This window comes from Malaclemys terrapin, chromosome 22 (genome assembly GCF_027887155.1).
Source record: "Malaclemys terrapin pileata isolate rMalTer1 chromosome 22, rMalTer1.hap1, whole genome shotgun sequence".
NCBI lineage: Eukaryota > Metazoa > Chordata > Testudines > Emydidae > Malaclemys > Malaclemys terrapin.
In genome coordinates this window covers 18,615,387-18,634,019 of record NC_071526.1, presented here as the reverse complement: position 1 = coordinate 18,634,019, position 18,633 = coordinate 18,615,387, and positions in this window count along the sequence as shown.

Here is an 18,633-nt window from a genome sequence, read left to right as displayed (position 1 = left end):
AAAGAGAGCAGGAGCAAGAGAGGAGCAGAGCGACTGAGGCTGCTATTCCGAGGTGCCAGTCCTGAAACAAACAAACCCACACACCACCTTGCAGATCTTAGAAGTGCTTTTGAATGAGGCAGATTAACTGTTGGGAGGGATGGGGGAGGTGGGCAGGAAAAAATCTTAAATGAGATCATTAGACCCTAAGAGGAAGAGAGAGAAAGAGGCTTCCTGAAAAATAGAACAGGAGTACTTGTGGCACCTTAGAGACTAACAAATTTATTAGAGCATAAGCTTTCGTGGACTACAGCCCACTTCTTCGGATGCATAAGTGGGCTGTAGTCCACGAAAGCTTATGCTCTAATACATTTGTTAGTCTCTAAGGTGCCACAAGGACTCCTGTTCTTTTTGCGGATACAGACTAACACGGCTGCTACTCTGAAACCTGAAAAATAGAAGTGTTTTCCCACGGAACTGCGCTGCAACGGAGCCACTGGAATGGCCACAGCAAAGGATTGCAATTAGCTAGAGCCAGGAGCCCTCAACAAACAGATTAGCGGTTCAACCCTAAAATATTCCCCCCGGCTCTCCCTGGAGCAGCACCACCATTCTTAGCAACCGTGGAGATGCCGGCCTAGCCTGGGTGCCGGTGTTTTCCCTAACCCAGGCAGGTCAATCTGACATGGAGGTAGAAGCACTTGCAGCTACAACTGCCTTGTGCTGCCACCTCTGCTACCGCAGGGATAAAAGGTTTGTGCAGACAAAGCCCTAATGTAAGAGAAAACCTGCTCCCCACGTCTCCCCTGTGTCATAGCCCACTAGGAATACCAGGGTCACGAGAGGGTTTTCTGACAAACAGAAGATTGCATAAGGGGCTGCATGGCAAGGTATATTGTCAGAAACTATATCGCTAAAATCTACTGGGCAGGGCAGGGGACTGGGAGTCGGGACTCCAGGTGCTAGTCTCTGCTCTTCCCCTGATCACGGGCAAGTCTCAGGTTCTCCATCTGCAAAACAGAGCTAGTGATTCTGACTTGCCTCTCAGAGGGGTTGTGAGGTGCTTTGAGATCCTCCGTGAAGGGCAGGTTGTAATTATTGCTCCCAGATGGGAGCAACTTTCTTCTATTGACCCCTGACAAGTGCAGCAGCTCACACACCCACAGCAGGATGGGCTGAAAAGGACGAGCAAATGCTGCTGAGTAATGCAGCGGCAGCTTGGCTCAGTGGCTAGAGGGCTGGCCTGGGGCACCTGGGTTCTACTCCTGCTCTGCCCTTAACTTGATGGTTGAACTTGGGCAATTTTGTCTCACCGCTCCATGCCTCAGTTTCCCCATTGGTGCAATGGGGACAATGCTACTGACCTTCCTTTGAGACCTATGGATGGCAATTGCTGTATACGAATTATTATCATCCAGAACAAGCCTGCAAATGCAGCCAGTGAGAGAGGAGTCACAACATGGGGGCAGCTGCTGCAGTTTGGGGGCTTTACCTCCTCTCCCCTTTAAATCCTGCTTGCAGTGTTCTCAGCTGGGAAATAGTGCACACTTCGACCACGTCTCTCTGAAGAAATGCCCTAATGAGCAGAGAGGGCCAGATTTCAATGGACTTTGGACCAAGCCCCAGGTGAGTGCCTGGCTGGTTGCACAGGACTGGAGATGGGAAAACACAGAATCACTAAAAACCCTTCCAAGCCCCTTTCAATTCCAGAGAGAGGTTCCCACAGGAGAGGGCGTCAGGCTGGCATTGCCTTTTTTGGATCCTTTTTCTGCTTCACCCTCTTTCTACGTTAAACATTTATTCCTCTCCTTAACAGTTGCTATGCTGGCTTTTGATTCGAGTCGCTTTTTTTCTGATTAAAAAATAAAGACGATGGTCCAAAGGACACTAACTTGGAAGCAGTAAAGGGACAGAGATAGAGAGTGGAAAGCGAGGCTGGGTAACAGGGCTGCTGGAAAGTGGAAGGCTGGTGACGGTGTCAGGGTGCCCTGTTCATTGCCATGGAACCGTGGTGCCCTAGCAACTTGGGGAGCAATTGAGGAGCTGTGATTAGATGGTGTATTTAGCATCCCTGTGGGGGATTCTGTCTGAGCCATCCGAAATTAGAGTAAGAGGTGGAATCAAGTCCAATCATTCTTGTTATCCGCCTGGAGGTTGTGCCTGCTGAGCTCAAGATTTATAGCCCCCGAGAGCAAGTCGGAGCTGGGCTCTGATTGCAGCAATCACTGTAAAATGGGGCGAGAATTTATTTGGTTGTTTTGCACATGTGGAGCAAACTACTGAATCTATTAAGGAGGCAAAGCGAGCGACCCTGTCATTTCACTCTCACCCCAGACAGACTCCCAAGGTAGTTTGAGTTATATCTGCCACGCTACAGTAGACATCTCTTAATAACTGAGTGCCTCACAATTTGGATTGTGTATGTCCTCCTGTTACTGCAGGCAAGGTGTGGACAAGGACTTGCCGGATCTGAAGTTGGTGCCATAAAGTGTCATCCCCCTGACTAAGTCAGTCATCCCCCTGACTAAGGCAGTCATCCTGAGTTGGTCTTGTTGGAGGTCACTTCTCCTTGGTCAGAGTTACGTTGACGTGGGTCTTTGCTGTGCGTTGCCTGGCTGAGCTGAGACAGTGTCTGGTGTGGAGTTGATTTCCCCGATGGAGCCGGTAGGGACCATGCCTAGGTGGTCTCTGTTGGAAGTCACCTCCCTGGGGATGAGCTGCCAGGAGATGCACTGAGCTGTTCTCTGCTGGGCTTTGCTCTGTGCAGAGATCAGATCTGGGAGTGGATGGTGCAGAGGAGTGAATGTGGGACTGATTGAATGTGGATCATATGTTCAGAAGGATGCTCTATGTAGTCAGTGCTGCAATCCCCTAGGGTGGCTAGTCGCTGGACAAAGCCACCCAAGCGCTGGATAAATGCGTTAGATACAACATGATTTTGGGACTAACGATTTGGCCTCGGCTGGGCAGGAGCTGAGTGGTGCAGGGGCTGCAGGTCCTGCATTGCTGTGTATTACACAGGAGCGGGTTGTGTAATTAGCTCCGGTATCCATCCCACCGTCTGCTCCTGAGTCCCAGGAGCAGAGCACCGCTGGGAAGGGGATTGTCAGAAAAATCTGGAAGTGAATAATGTACCAAGCCTCCAGCTCTAATTTCCCTGGATTTTCGGGGTCTAACACTGAAATAGCCAGTTCCTCATAAGTGTCACCTGCAGTTCAGCCCCAGGCAGAAATTATTTGTGTGGTTCACACAGCTCCGCTATTTAAAGGGCCAGAACTAGGTTCCTAAGGGAAAGAATTTCTAAAGGTGGTGGCTTGAAATATTTGAGGGACAGGCATATGTGAATGCAGCCTTGGGACAAACGGCGGGGCCAGAATGTTTCACATCCCCTTTCGATGGGTATAAACAAGGGGCAAGGCAGTGGAGAATTGGTCCCCCGGTGCTGTCAGACCCCTGAGTGAGATTAGCATCCTGTGATGGAGAAAGTGGATCTCAGAGGTGCTTTGAGCCTTCGCTAATGAGAGTTTGGGAAGCGCCTTTCTTTTTGAGCCATTCTTATCAGGTAACAAATCTAAGGAACTCTCCCAGACTGAAGTGACAATAGAGGAGGTTTTGGAACAACTTGATAAATTAAACAGCAGTAAGGCACCAGCACGAGGTGGTACTTACCTAACAGTTCTGAGGGAACTCAAATGTGAAATTGCAGAACTACTAACTGTGGTATGTAACCTATCGCTTCAATCAGCCTCTGGACCAGATGACTGGAGGGTAGCTAATGTAATGCCAATTTTTAAAAAAGACTATAGAAGTGATCCTGGCAATTACAGGCCAGAAAGCCTAACTTCAGTACCAGACAAATTGGTTGAAACTTGAGTAAAGAACAGAATTATCAGATACACAGATGAACATGATATGTTGGGGAAGAGTCAATATGGCTTTTGTAAAGGGAAATCAGGCCTCACCAATCTATTGCATTCTTAGAGCGGGGACAAGAGTGATCCAGTGGATATAGTGTACTTAGATTTTCAGAAAGCCTTTGACAAAGTCCATCACCAAAGGCTCTTAAGCAAAGTAGGCAGTCATGGGATAAGAAGGATGTTGCTCTGATGGATCAGTAACTGGTTAAAGATAGGAAACAAAGGGTAGAAATAAATGGTGAGTTTTCACAGTGGATAGAGGTAAACAGCGGGGTCCCCCCGCTGAACTGTACTGGGACCTGTGCGGTTCAACATATTCATCAGTGATCTGGAAAAAGGCATAAACAGTGAGGTGGCAAAGTTTGCAGATGATACAAAATTACTCAAGATAGTTAAGTTCAAAGCCGACTGTGAAGAGTCACAAAACTGGGTGACCGGGCAACAAAATGACAGATGACATTCAATGTTGATAAATGCAAAGTAATGCACATTGGAAAACATAATCCCAACTATACATACTAAATAATGGGGTCTAAATTAGCTGTTACCACTCAAGAAAGAGATCTTGGAGTCATCATGGATAGTTTCTTAAAACATCTTGTCAATGTGCAATGGCAGTCAAAAAGCTAACAGAACGTTAGGAAACGTTAGGGATAGATAATAAAACACAAAATATCATAATGTCTCTATATAAAACCATGGTATACCCACACTTTGAATACTTCATGAAGTTCATAGAATCATAGAAGATTAGGGTTGGAAGAGACCTCAGGAGGTCATCTAGTCCAACCCCCTGCTCAAAGCAGGACCAACACCAACTAAATCAATCTGGTTAATTCATCTAAAAAAGATATATTAGAATTGGAAAAAGTACAGAGAATGGCAACAAAAATGATTAGGGGTATGGAACAGCTTCCATACAAGGGAAGATTTAAAAGATAAGGTCTGTTCATTTTAGAAAAGAGACGATTAAGAAGGGATGTGATAGAGGTCTATAAAACTATGTATGGTGTGGAGAAAGGGAATAGAGAAGTGTTATTTACCCCTTCATAACATAAGAACCAGGAGTCACCCAATGAAATTAATAGGCATCAGTTTTAAAACAAACATAAGGAGGTACTTCTTCACACAACACACAGTCAACCAGTGGAACTCCTTGCCAGGGGATGTTATGAAGGCCAAAAGTGTAACTGAGTTCAAAAAAGAACTAGATAAGTTCATGGGGTATAGATCCATCAATGGCTATTAACCAAGATGGTCAGGAACTCAATCCCATGCTTTGGGTATCTCTAAGCCTCTGCCTGCCACATGCTGGGACTGGGCGACAGGGGATGGATCACTTGATAAATTGGCCTGTTCTGTTCATTCCTTCTGAAGCACCCGGCACTGGGCTAGATGGACCCAGTCTGGCCATTCTTGTTGTTATGGCTTGAGGCGCTCAGGAGCAGTCTAAGTGCAAAGTGTTATTGCTGGGGTGTTGCTGATGGGTTAACTTGTTTAAATGTGAGTTTTAAAGGGTGGAGTCTGAGTCTCTCCTGTAACAATGGCTTGTACTCCCGAGGGCCCTGGGGCCTACTGGATGCCTTCCTGTGCGGCTGTGCGCAGTGACAAGGCCCCAGGGTCAGCGACCGTCCCCAGCCGAATGAAGGTGATTGCAGAAGTTTGCTGTAAGGAGAGGGTTTTCGCTTTGCTGAAAACTTCCTTTGCAAAATTACTATTCAATTGGAGATGAGACGAATTGCAAAGCTCAGACCCAGATTCAAACTGCCTGGAAGCCTGGGATTGTTTCAGGCCCATCACTATTGACCTGCCGTATAACATTTGCCTTTTCAGAAATCTGGAGTTTCCCATCCTGTCCTCATTTAGGTTCAGACCCTGTGAGGTGCTGCGCACCTTTTGGGTGGCAGGACACTGAAGGGGGTGTGAGAAAAGGGTGCAAGATTCCAGAAGGGCTCAGACATTTATGCAGATCACCAGAATTTTTAATCCTTAAAAATAAACAAGAGTTTTGGACAGGATCTAAAACCCTTCCTGCTCTGGGCACAAGCAACTTCCAAGCAACGGGTGTGTCAGGATGAAACGCTTCCCAGAGGCAAGTTATCCCATAACTGCTACTGCAGGGCTCCTTCCTCTGAAACACCTGGTGCTGGCCACTGTCAGGGACTGGAGCTTGTGCTAGATGGATCCTTGCTCTAATCCCTATTGCCCTGTGTCCAGCACCTCACAGGCCCTAATTCCATCTCAGTAAAGGGGCCCGAGGCTGTGTGGCCTGCTCTGTGATGAATCTGCCTCAGAGACAGAAAACCGCTGCTGGCCAGACCCCCATTTATCAGCCAGCTTCAAAGGGAAAGTCCCTGTAGTGACTGCTGGTTGCTAGGGAATTTCCCGGGGTGGGTGGTAGCTGATGGAACTGCATAATGCCCTTTGCATTTACTCGAGGCGGCCAGGGCATCGTAGGCTGCCCCTGCCAGGCTGACAAACATGCTTTGCTGTGCTAAGCACACATGGCAGTGGCATGACTATGAATGCTCGGATGTCCTGCTGAAGACGAATCGTCTCACCGTGCATCCCACCAGAAAGAAAGAAGCAAAGGCGCCAAACCTAGGAATCGGTCTCGGACGTGCCTGTCTCAGGATAATTCATGGCTTCCAATTTACCTTCCACTCAAATCTACAGTAAATCAGCTAGCACTAAGCTGCCCTTTGTGTGATAGGAGGCAAAGCGGAGGTATGGGTTAGCATACCCACCCCATTCATCTTGTTGGTCTCTCACCTCCTGGTTTGACACTTGTCCTGTATAGCTCACAACCAGCCAGCTAGTTTTTGAGGGGGGCGGAAGGGGAGGGAGAACAAAGTGCTCTGGGGGAGGGGCGGGTGGGATTATGAAAGGAGGCATGAAGAATGGGGATTTTTTCAATATTCCTTTCCCTCGCTTTCCTGGAGGCTGCTGAGTCAGTTCCTTCCACGTGGGAATCGCCCAGAGAGAACTATCAATATAAGTTCCCACCTGTAATAAAAAAGTTCTCTAAAGTTTTAATGATTTTTAAAGCTGCTTCCCCCCACCCTTTGGCCTTTCCATCCCCCTCAACTCTGCCAAAACACAGCTGACAGCAGCCCGGCAAGAGCAGATGCTTGGTTACAGATGAAAGTAAAATGCTTGCTACAGAGAAGGATTTGAGCAGCGTGGAAATGAAAGGGGGACAAGAGGGGATTTCTCTGGGTCTGGTGGGTTCATCATCGTCCCCCAGCCCTTCACCCTGTATGGCTGGGGCATCTCTCCCTGGCTTGTAAAGCTGCCTCTGAGATGTAAGGGTCGCCCCAACGGAAGGCACCGGCTCGCAGCAACCAGCACCGTGTTCCGGAGATGGCGTTCTCCTGCACAGGGCCGGGCTCCACCTTGTGCCGCCATTTACATCCATGCAACATGTGTGGCAAATGCTGCCGAGTCAGAAAGGTCAGGCTTTGTGCCCACAGTGGGCCAGGCAGTGCTGCGCTGGGCCCTGAGAGCTCACTCCCTGCAATATGTCAGGCCTGCAGGAGAAAAGGCCTTGGGGTTGGACCCTGGTCCCCACTGCTCCCATCACTTCCCAGGGGCCTCTGCACCATTTCGAAGGAAGCTCTGCTGGGAAGGGACTGTCTGGGGGCTTCTTTCCTGCACTCCCTCGTTTCTGTAGAAACCACGTCCTTAATCTACGTTGAAATCCATGGACTCTTTGGGAGCCAGTCGGACTGTGGGAAGCGAAAGTCTCAAGGCTTTGAGGGCGGGAGGGAGAAATGCAAGGCCCAGGCAGCAGCCCAGAGCTCAGGTGAGAGGTTGTCTGTTGCTGTCAGCGGCAGAGGAAGGCCGTGGAGTGTGGGACTGTGCAGTCGGAGAGCCCTGACTAAGCCTCTGCTGTGCTTCTCAGGTCTGCTGAAGAAATGAAGCTTTTTATGATGGAGGAATAAAGCCCAGGAAGAACTAAGAGCTTGTCTACATGAGACCATTGCACTGGTAGAAGGGGAGGTGTGAAGTTAAGCCAGTGGGGATGCCCATTTCAGGCTGAGTGTCTTGTTTTAGTTTAGGTCTTGTCTTGCCCCTGAGAATGTTGTACCGCTATAACTTTGGTTTATCCAGCAGAAACTGCCTGGTATCCACACAACCATTGTCTGTTTTTGGTTGATCTCATGCCTGAGATCCGGTTCATTCCGCTGCTTTGGAACTGACGTAGTGCTGTTTCAATAGGAATTCTAGAGGTAAAAAATTCTATCACCAAGATAACTATAGCAATTAGTCCTCCCACTGATATCCCACAGTGCATCAGTTCACACCTATATTGGCCTGTCTGGTTAACTGCGCACTCCACTACACTGGGGCCATCTGCACCAGATGTTCCTGCTCTGTTAAAATGCCACTGGCCCATGCACTTGAGCATTGCCCCAGTCAATGGAACTAGTCATGCTTAAACTTAGGCATGTGCTGAAGTACTTTGCTGAGTCAGGTCCAGGGTTATGAGCTAACCCTTGGGGGTACAAACACAGCTTCTGGGATCCTCCTTCTCGGGGGGAAGTTATCCTTAAAAGCTGGAGCTCCAGGAGAATCACCCACCCACCTACTGAGGAAGCCACCCCTCCACTGAGTCCCGTGCAGTGACTGTATTCCTAGGTTCATGCACAGCTACCTTCATGGTGGGACTTGTAGGCTATTAATCAAGGCAGATGGAAGAGCCGTAACAGGGCCCAGTCCTTGGGAGCCAATGCAGGACTGTTCCTTGTTGTGCACGTATTCCTGCTTTATTGGCTCTAGCTGGGAATGGCCCAGCTGAAGGGGCATCAGTCACAAGTTGTTTTTAGTTTGTTTATTTATAGTTCTCACGGTCCCTCATAGCCTGAGCCAGGGTCTGCAATGGGTTTTTCTCCAGAGCAACATCACAGCAGGATCTGCAATCACAGGAGTGTGTGTGTGTGTGTGTGCGCGTGCGCACCCATGCTTGTGCTGGTGATTGTGTGAAGCGATTTTCTGCTCTTTGCATTTTATGATTCCATCTTTAGAACAATGTAGAAAATGACCAGGACACGGAGAAAACCCTGAAGCAAAACAAAAAGGGCCCAGACAAATAGGATCGGTTTCCTTTTCCTTCCTGGGCTGATAAGGAACACCCGTGGGGATTGGAAAGGCTGGGCATGTGTCTGAGGCTGCCCTAGGTGATTCATTGAGCCTGTTGATATGCTGCACATGAGGAGCTGACCCTGCTGGGAGGTGTTATCAGGAGACAGCACAGTTTGGGGGGAGCCAATTGGTTCTGAGTGCCCTCCTGGCCCCTAATCTCTGCATGGCACACACGCTAGATGGAGCCGCTGTGCTGTTATTCAGTGGCCATAAATCCAGCTAAGAGCTTTCAGGGAGGGGAAAATAAGCCACTAGCCCCGAGGCCGATTCGTTACATGGTCATTTGGTAGTTAATCAGAGCAATTAGTGGCCCCAAGCCCCAAAGCTGGGGTAGTTTAGTAGGAGATTGGGGCTGAGGTTCTTTTCATCCCTGCTTTTTTACATCTTGTGCTGGAACCAGGTATCAGTCACAAGCCCTGAGCACGGAGGTGCATGATCAGTCTCTGGCAAGGGTTGGAGTGAGCTGGGGGCTAGTGGGACATCACCCAAAGTTACCATGTCACTGTGACTTACCCCACCTGCAATTATCCTGTGGGCGCAATGCCTGGGAATACGTCGCCCTGGGGGCCACTCAAACGCCGCTGCAGCTTTCCACTGGGAGCGGTTCCAGCGAAACTCATTCTGGGTCCTTATCACCGGATTGCAGCTCTTCTCTTTAACATTAAAACTTAACTCACTTGCAATCTCCCCAGTAAATTGTTAGCAGCCCACTGACGTTCTGCAGCCCAGGCAGTTCAGCGTTTTTAATACACTCTGGACATGAAGTGGCTGATCTCCCTGGGTGCGAAAGCCTAAGATAAGATGCAACAGGAGGAAATTAGCTCTAGTAGAATAACAAGAGGCACTGGCCGTGATCCCTTCCACAGAGCTGCCTCTCCTGGTGCTGAAATCACACTTCCTGCTGCGAGCTCCTGAGGGTTTGAGGCGGATCTTATTTACACCGGCTTTGCACCCGTATCACTCACTCACTCTGGGTGATTAGTCACCAAAGCCACAAGCTTTTGAGGTCGCTGAAATGCTCATGGGAAACTTTTTGCAACATGTCCCCATTTCTTCTGAGCGGACAAACAGGCAGATATGCAGGCCTTGCACTAGCATGCTTGTAAGGGCGTAACTGCCGAGGTGGATGGGTGGGAAGCCCCTTTCCTCTGGGAATCTGTCCTCCACTTCCTTTCCTCTCCCCCTGCAGCCTGGAATGCTCTGCTCTCGTCACAGGGATAACTGGAAACCAACGGTCGATAGACGTGGTGCTGCCTTGTGGCTGGATGTAGCACAGAAGCTCCACACCCCTGTGCGTGAGGCCCGGTGCCAGCAGACAGCAATAAAACATCTGTGTACTTCCAGATGTTTAGAGCAGGGCTGCACCTGGGATTACTATCCGGCTTCCCTGGCCTCGGGCAGTCCTGCCGCTTGCAGCTCATCACTCGTTCCTCCATGCCCGCTGTGGACAATTAGAAGGCGACTCCTGCTCCATTTGCCCCTTCACAAGGCGGAGGAGTTTGCACGGGGAGCACTATGGGTGCCTGAGCTTCCTGTAACACGGTGGGAACGGCACTGTGCCTTGTTTCTGAGCCTGCACAGCCCTCCCTGGCCATGAGTCCACACAGCCCCGTAAGGTGGGGGAACGCCCATGTCCCCCTGTCAGGGTGAGACACAGAAACCCTACAGGGCCTGCCCAGATCAGTGGCAGAGACAATAACTTGGAGTCCTGGTTCCCAGCCCCTTCCTTAGGCCAGTAGACACTTTCCCTCCCATCTAACTTTCCTCTATCACCCCCAGTTATCACAGGTTTGAGGATGTGCTGAAATATGATGTCACACACGACCAGCTCTTGTTGTCAGTGAGTTAATTTTGGAGCAGGCTGAATACAACAGAAAACAACTGATTTCTACCCAAACCCTTGGGCAGAGCCGCAGTGACTGGGGAAGGCTCATGGCCGAACTCCAGGATCCCGTGAAGGGGTTTCAGCAGCACAACGTATTTCAGAGCATTTGCCTAAGGGACCCAGCGCTGCTTGCAAGAGATCAACTATTCCACACGTCCCAAATGGTCCCAGCTTGATTTAGCATGGGGCAGCCCCACAGGTCTGCGCGTCACTCCTACTGCTGCTTTTCAGGTTGCTACGTTTAAATTCTCCATAAGCAAAAATCGAATAGTAGTTTAAAAAAAAAAAAAAAAGAGGAAGACAATGAGGAACTAGCTTTGAAAAATTACCTTGAATTTGTTGACTGCAAATTGTTCAGCCTTCTCAACAGCAAGCAATTTCAGAGAGTTGGTCCTGACAAGGGGAGCTGATTCCAGGGAGCAGAGCACTGATTTGGCAGGACATTTCATATGACCCAGAGCCCAGTCCACATTGCCTCATTCTGCTAACCAAACTCTGGACTAAATAAGTATGTTGATAGATAGATACATAGCGTAGTTAGGTGATAATCTGTAGAGGGCAGCTTCAGGAGGATAATATGTACATACTGGGGCTTCATTCTGCTGTCAGTTACTCCAGTTTGACACCAGTGGTGTCAGTGGAGTTACACTTGCTTGACACTGGTGTGACTGAACTCTTAGTGTGTAGACACAATGCTGCACACCTGCTGCTTTGTAGTTCACATGATTGATGGGCAGATTTATCCATGTGCACAGTGGATTAGAGTCGCCTATACCCGCCAGAGGTGGGGGGGCCGCCCCGTTAGCCCAGGTGCTGGCGGCTCATGCGTTTAGAGCTGCGGGCCTTAGGTTCGTGGCCCAGTGCTGGTGCGGGGGGGGCGTTACGCTACATTGCTGCTGGGGCACTCGCTGTTGATCATGTAAAAAGCATAGAATAAAGATTCCAAGGATCACCCTAAAGTGACATGCGCTCATCAGACAAAGGCCACAGAGTCAGGCTATTCCTGGTGCCCAGCAATCTGAACACACTCCCTGTTCTCAGGTAGGATTGCCAACTTTCTAATGGCACAAAACTGAACACCCCTGCCCCGCCCCTTCTCTGAGGCCCCGCCCCTGCTCGCTCCATCCCCCTCCCTCCGTCACCAGACTGGGGTAGGGGGTTGGGGTGCAGGGCGGGGTGAGGTCTCCAGCTGGGGGTGCGGGCTCTGGGGTGGGGCTGGGGATGAGGGATTTGGGGTGCAGGAGGAGGGCTCCGGGCTGGGGCGGGGGGTTGAGGTGCGGAAGGGGGTCCGGGGTCCCGCTGGTGCTTACCGTGGCTACCAGGAAGTGGCCGCAGGTCCCTGCAGTCCCTAGACACATGGGCAGCCAGGGAGGCTCTGCGTGGTGCCCTCGTGCCCGCAGGTGCCGTCCCCACAGCTCCCATTGGTCACAGTTCCTGGCCAGTGGGAACTGCGGAGCCGGCGCTGAGGCCGGAAGCAGCGTGTGGAGGCTCCCTGACAGCCCATGTGCCTAGGGGCTGCAGGGGCCTGGCAGACACTTCCAGGAGCTGTTCAGAGCTAGACTAGAGCTGCCAGGATCCTTTTTTGACCAGGCATTCTGGTTGAAAACCAGACACCTGGCAACCCTATTCTCAGCTCTGGTAGGGGCTGGAAACCCAGTCCCACCCACTCCACTGCGGTCCAGCTCACACTAGACAAGTATGACCAGGGTTTGCAGACTCAGCCAGTGCCCTGAGCGCCTTTCGGCCTTCCCCTTGGGCTCTCTGGCCCGTCGGGCTGTTTGCCCCTCCCTGGGTGCTGTCCCTGGGTGTCTCTCTAGCAGTTTGCTGACAGAAGTTCCCTCCTCCAGCCTGCTCTCGCCTCTGACAGCACCCTGTGCCTCTGAGCATCTTCCCATGGCCGGCAGTTGCTGTTTTAACCCTTTGGTTGTGGGGCCAGTGTGGGGTACATACACCTCATGACAGGCATAATGTTGCTGTGTGCTGTTAAATGACTGCCACAAGAGGTGGCTGCATTTAGTGGCTGGTGATCTGTCTCCTGGGCATGTTTTTTTTTTCTCTCCGTTTGTAGAGCAGTGCAGGCTTTGGGGATATAGGCAGCTATACAATAGAAGCTGCTGTTGTTATTATTACACAACAGGCATTCATTTCCCCTCCTATCTTTTGGTTTCATGAAGATCAGTTGTAATGTAGTAGCACAAGTACTTTCCAGGTTTGCTGCATTGTGCAAACTTTTATATCAAGTACAAATGTTGACTTTATGTCAAGGCTCAAAGAAAATCACTTTCAATCGAAACCAGCTTCTTCTTCTTGGGGAAAAAACCCAAGACACTTCAGCTCCTTCAAACTATTACAGAAAAACCCTTTCCCGGGGAGATGCTATAGGAGTCGCTGGTGTCACCCCTGACCCTAGAACTAAGAGGATGATTCTGATAAATTCTTCACAGCTGAATGGATGTAGACGACTCCTGGCTTTGAAGCCCCAATAGGCTCACCACATGCACTACGTTATATAAGACAAGTGGTTCCAGAGGATGTGTGTGTCTGTGTGACTGATTGGCTTGGAGTTATGTTATTTGCAATCATTTGCTGGCAATTCCCCCCTCTTTCAAACCCTAATCAACAGGTACCATCCCTTAGGATGTCCCAGAAGCACAGACCAGGCTGGCCTCCATCTCTGTGGAGCTCAGATCTCTCTGATCTCTGGGAGGTACAATCCCAGGCTCAGCTCTCTGTGCAGGGCACGGTGCATATATTATACCAGGTGAAATTTGGTAAAAGTTTCAGCAACTTTCTGGGATGCAGAGCCACCTTGGGGACATTTGGGGTGATTTCCTGCAGGGTGAAATTAATAAATAGTTCTCATCCGCTGAGAAGAGAGGGTGGAGAATGCAACAGGAGGCCTGTAGGACCTACTGGGAAATAAGAAAGCAGAGGGAGTAAGCATAGGGAAAACCATGGCTTGTGTCTGCTGGGATTCCAGCCAGGTCAGCTGATTGTGGTCATAATGCAATTTCTCTCCTTTTGTAAAGAAGCTGGATGCCCCAGTTCTAGAAGACTTGGGAATAATGCTTCAGGACCTTTTGCCTATATTTAGCATGGGATTGTGCAGGGCCAGCATGTAACTTAACACATGCCACTGCATGCTTGATTACCTCAATTCCCAACCCCAAAGCTGTACGAGCAATAGGTAAGGGGCGTTGGGCCCTCAGATTCTTCGTCCCAAGCCCTATCATTGTATTTTGACTCAAAATCAGGGACAGCTGCATCATGCCGGTGTTGCTAGAAGGTCAAGTCCTGTCACACTGAACATTCCTGGCAGGAAAACGTATCTGGTGTGAAATAAAGGGGAGGGACTCTCCTTAACTCTTTAAAACACAGGAGGGTATTAGTTCGGGAAGTCAATGGAAATTTGAAGCCAGTGGAATGACTCAGTTGGTATCAACAACCTTTAGATTAGGCCTAGGGACCAGGATTTTCAAGGGTAACTAGTGATTGGGGCATCTCAGTTTTTTGATGCCCAGTTTGAGGCACCTTAAAAGGGTCTGATTTTTAACGAGTCAGTGCTCAGGTCTTTCTGAAGGGCAGGTTCCTTTAAGGTGTCTCGCCAAAAATCACTCATCACTTTCCAGCGCCTTTTCAATTAAAGATCACAAATTACAAAAGTGGTAGCATTACTCCACTTTACAGGTGGGGAAGATGAGGTAAGGGGCTTGCCAAATCTATCTACCCATCTACCTATCCATCCATCCGTCCATCCATCCTTGTAACAGCTGAGCCTCAGGGAGTCCGGGGCAGAGATGGGAATATAGGGCATGATCCAGCTCCCACTGAAGTCACGGGCAAACACCCATTGGCTACATTGCTAAAAGCTTGAGTCCATAATCCAATGTCTCCTGATTCCCACCCCCATGCTCTAATCGCTAGATGATACAACCTTGCTGCGGTCCTCACAGCTCAAACAGAAATGCTGGGGCCTTGGCAGAGCAGAGTCTCACTGGGAGCCCAGTAAGGGCAGACTCGTGTTTGTGGCTCACAGAGTTGTTAGTCCCAGGTCTCAGGACAGGCCAATCAACATTCAGCACCATGGACAAGGCACAAACAAGGTCCTTGAGACATAAGGGGAGGAGACTGGCGTGATTGAAATGGGTGGGAAGGAAAAGCAATTTCAACCTGGGCAGATGATTGCCGGAGCTTCCTTGAAGCACTCAGGGATGGGAGGTGGAGTTATCCTGCAGAACGCCCCGTCTGAAGCCCGGGAGTGGCCCGGAGCCAGTAACACTGCCTTTCACTGGAGGATTTGCTCTTCTGCTCAATCCTCCCCAAAGCCGTCCTGGATTCGGAGCGTGGCCTGCAGGCCAGACAGCAGGGACCTCAGGACCGGTGGCACATTCCCTGTCTTGTCCTGGCACACAAGGGGTTCAGTTACCTATCAGCAAAATACCCAGTAGCATCCAGGTGTTTTGGAGTGAGGTGTGGTGAGGGAGAGCCAGATGGACTGGTAGACAGACAACTGCCCATATCCACAGCACCAATTATAATGTAAGCTTCGCTGTGGTATTCATAGCAACAAACGTTAACACACCCCGCCTCTGTAACAGTCCCTCCCCCCTCTGCCTGCACCAGATCCCAACCTTGCCATCCCCAGCTCTAGGCTGCTCTCAGTGGCAGGGTCCTTTGAAGAGAGCCAGGTGGCAAGGGTGAAAAAAAATGACACCTGCAACAGCCCTCAGGTGTCTCCCCATCCATGCAAAGCCTGTTCTCTAGGCCTGTTCTCAAGACTCACCCTCCTCAGGGCCCAATCCAGTGTCTCTAGTAGCTAATGGGAGTTCTTCTGTTGATTTCAATGGGTTTTGGACCACGCACATAGCCAGCTTCCATCCCGGCCACAAAATATTTGCATTACTTTAAATAATAATAATGAGCTATAAATGTTTGTCTCCACAACCCACACCCAGACACCCAGTGTCACAGAGGCAGCAGTGCCTGTCTCCCAACATGGAGATGAAGTGACATGGCTTACCCAGCGCTGGGCGTGAAGGGCAAACACGCTGATGAGAATGGTCTAGGAATCAGGTTGGGGCAACATTTTTTAAAATTTTGAAATGTCAATGATTTTTTTTGTCAACATTCCAAATTTTGACACACCCCCAACAAAAAATTCCAAACCAGTCTACCCAGCAAAAAACCCAACCAACCAACAAGCCATTTTACCTGATGTCTTCACTCTGTTTTAATCCTGGTGTTTGATCAGGTCTAGGGCTCGTCAAAATTTGTCAAACTTCAAAATTTTGTTGTGAATTTTCATCACTATTTTGAATTGGGATGAGTGAGTAGGAAAACAGTAAATTTTAATATGATTCTCCCCCCCCCCCCTTGTTTTTCAGCCATCTTTATAAAAATGAGGACAGCTCGAGCTGGCCAGGCAGACAGAGGCACAGGGGATGAGCTGCAGTCATCCTAGCAGGAGAGCAGATGTCTTACTGATGGGTATCCAATGCATAGAATCTCTGGCCCCACAGTCTCCTAACTTCCATCCCATCTATGGTCCATATCTGCCCATAAGCAGAAAGAAGCTCTGCTGTTACATTATTGTTGGTTGCAATGATAGTTAACCCTGATGTTGTAGAGTAAATGTACCCATGACATCAGCACTAGGGCACAGGGTCCAGTGGGAATAGCTTTGGGTCCATTTTAAAGGATGTTTCTGCTTGCAAACCCCAGTGCTTGTCTATCCGTCACTTCTCTTTAGAAGAACATATTATTCAAACATGTTAACATGGGATTTTCATCCTGTGTCCATCTTGTTTAATATGAACCTATATCAGTTCTCCTAATGAGCATCTGCAGGACGGACAACACTCAGAGGCAGAAGCCTGTAATTTCCTCCAATGCTGAAGCTATCCCCTGTTTAATACTGCTTCCTTTCTAGTTAAATCCCTTCTGGAGAACGTTAGTTAGAGAATTCCCAGGACATTGATCTGCATAGCTGAAGGTCAGGAGGATATTTTGTATGGGGGTGAGGGGGAGAAATGAAACCATATCACTTTTCTAATATAAATCCATTTCATTTGCATATCTAAAGCCCACCTTATTTGTGTGTATCTTTTAAGTACCATTTTTCCCTTTCCCCTGACATAGACTCTGTTTTAGAAGGCCCCTGTGCGCAGAATACAGAAGCTGCAGCCAGACGCCAGGGGAGGGGAAGGCACTTTAATACAAGGAAGACGAGATGGGACTAAAATGATAATTTTAAGCAATCAATAGTCTACTGTGTACATTTTATTGTTCTGTTCTGCTGTGTGGTGGGAAATCACCCAGCCTTCACTCCCCATAGGAAGGAAGTAGCTACCAGAACCACTCTGCTCTGATGGGAAGGGACAGGGCTTGTAATTGTTCCAGGGACTTTCTCCCACAGGTGAGGAGAGCATTAACCCTTGAAATGCTGGAATTTACCAAACGGCCCACCAAAGAAGTGCTCAGAAGGCTGTGCGTGTGTTTAGTTTAGCTGGGGAAGAACAGCTCACAAAAGGAACAGTCTCCCAGCTCAGATGCCTCCTTCGAAATGCTGGGTTTCTGCGACCCCTGTGAAGTGCTGTGATACCAGGTTTCACGCCAGGCCTACCTCTGTAGGGTCTGGGGAGAGCCGTCAGCCATTACAGAGACCCCTTGTGGTAATGGGAGCCTGCCCTGGCCTGGGTGCTCATTTCCTTCCCCAGCCCCGGGGAGTGTGCTGGTAAGCCATGCTCCTCCGCAGCTCCCCCTCCACGGCCAGTGCTCTGAGAGCTCCCTTTCCTAGTTCAAGCCACCCTACCCCCGAGGAGAAGAGAGACCCTCTGTTCTGCTTACACTGGCCTTCCATTGCTGGCCTCCAGACAGTTCCAACTAGCGTCTCACTGCCCCCTTGGCTGTGATACCAAGAGTCTCCTCCCTCACAGGGGCCATGGACGTCCCTGAGGATTGGGAGCTGCTCAGAGTGAGGGCACTGGAGTGGTTCTGAGCATTAGTATTGGCCTATCTCCCTGCCCCTGGCACTGAAGGCTTTACTCAGTTACTCTGCACTTCCTCAGGAAGGGTATAAGCTGCTCCACTGTCACTAGGAGGACGCTAAAGCCAACACAGGGTTGTGCTTAAGGCAACAGGCTGGAATTCAAGGGATCTCCGTTCAGTTCCCAGCTCCGCTACAGACTCCCTGTGCCACCACGGGCCACTCACTTATTCCCTCTGTGTCAAATGGGGATAACGTCTCAGAGACTCCAGCTCAGCCAGACGTTCTGGGCTGGATGCAGGAATTGCTGGGGGATGTTCTGTGACCTGCATGCCACAGGAGCTCAGACTAGATGCTCACGGTGATCCCTTCCAGCCTGCCAGTCGGAGAGCCCCGCATTTGGAAAGCGGGCTGAATACTTCCCAGCAAGCAGTGCTCTCTCCCAGCACACGCTGGTCTCCGCTGGAGCAGGGAAGCCGGGAGAGCAGCTTTCCAGGCAGGATTTTGGCACGTCTGCCCTGGCAAGAGCCAGCACTCCCAGAGGCAAGTCAGACTACAAATAAATGCAATAAAATTAGGTGAACTTTTTCAGGGCTTCCCCAAAGTGCCGTGAGCATGTCTGAGCCTGGGACAAAGGCTCGAGTGAGGGGTGTGTTTATTTCACCTGACTTGGTCACCCCAGGCATTATGTGCCCATCGCTTGCTTCTGCTGGCTCTGGATA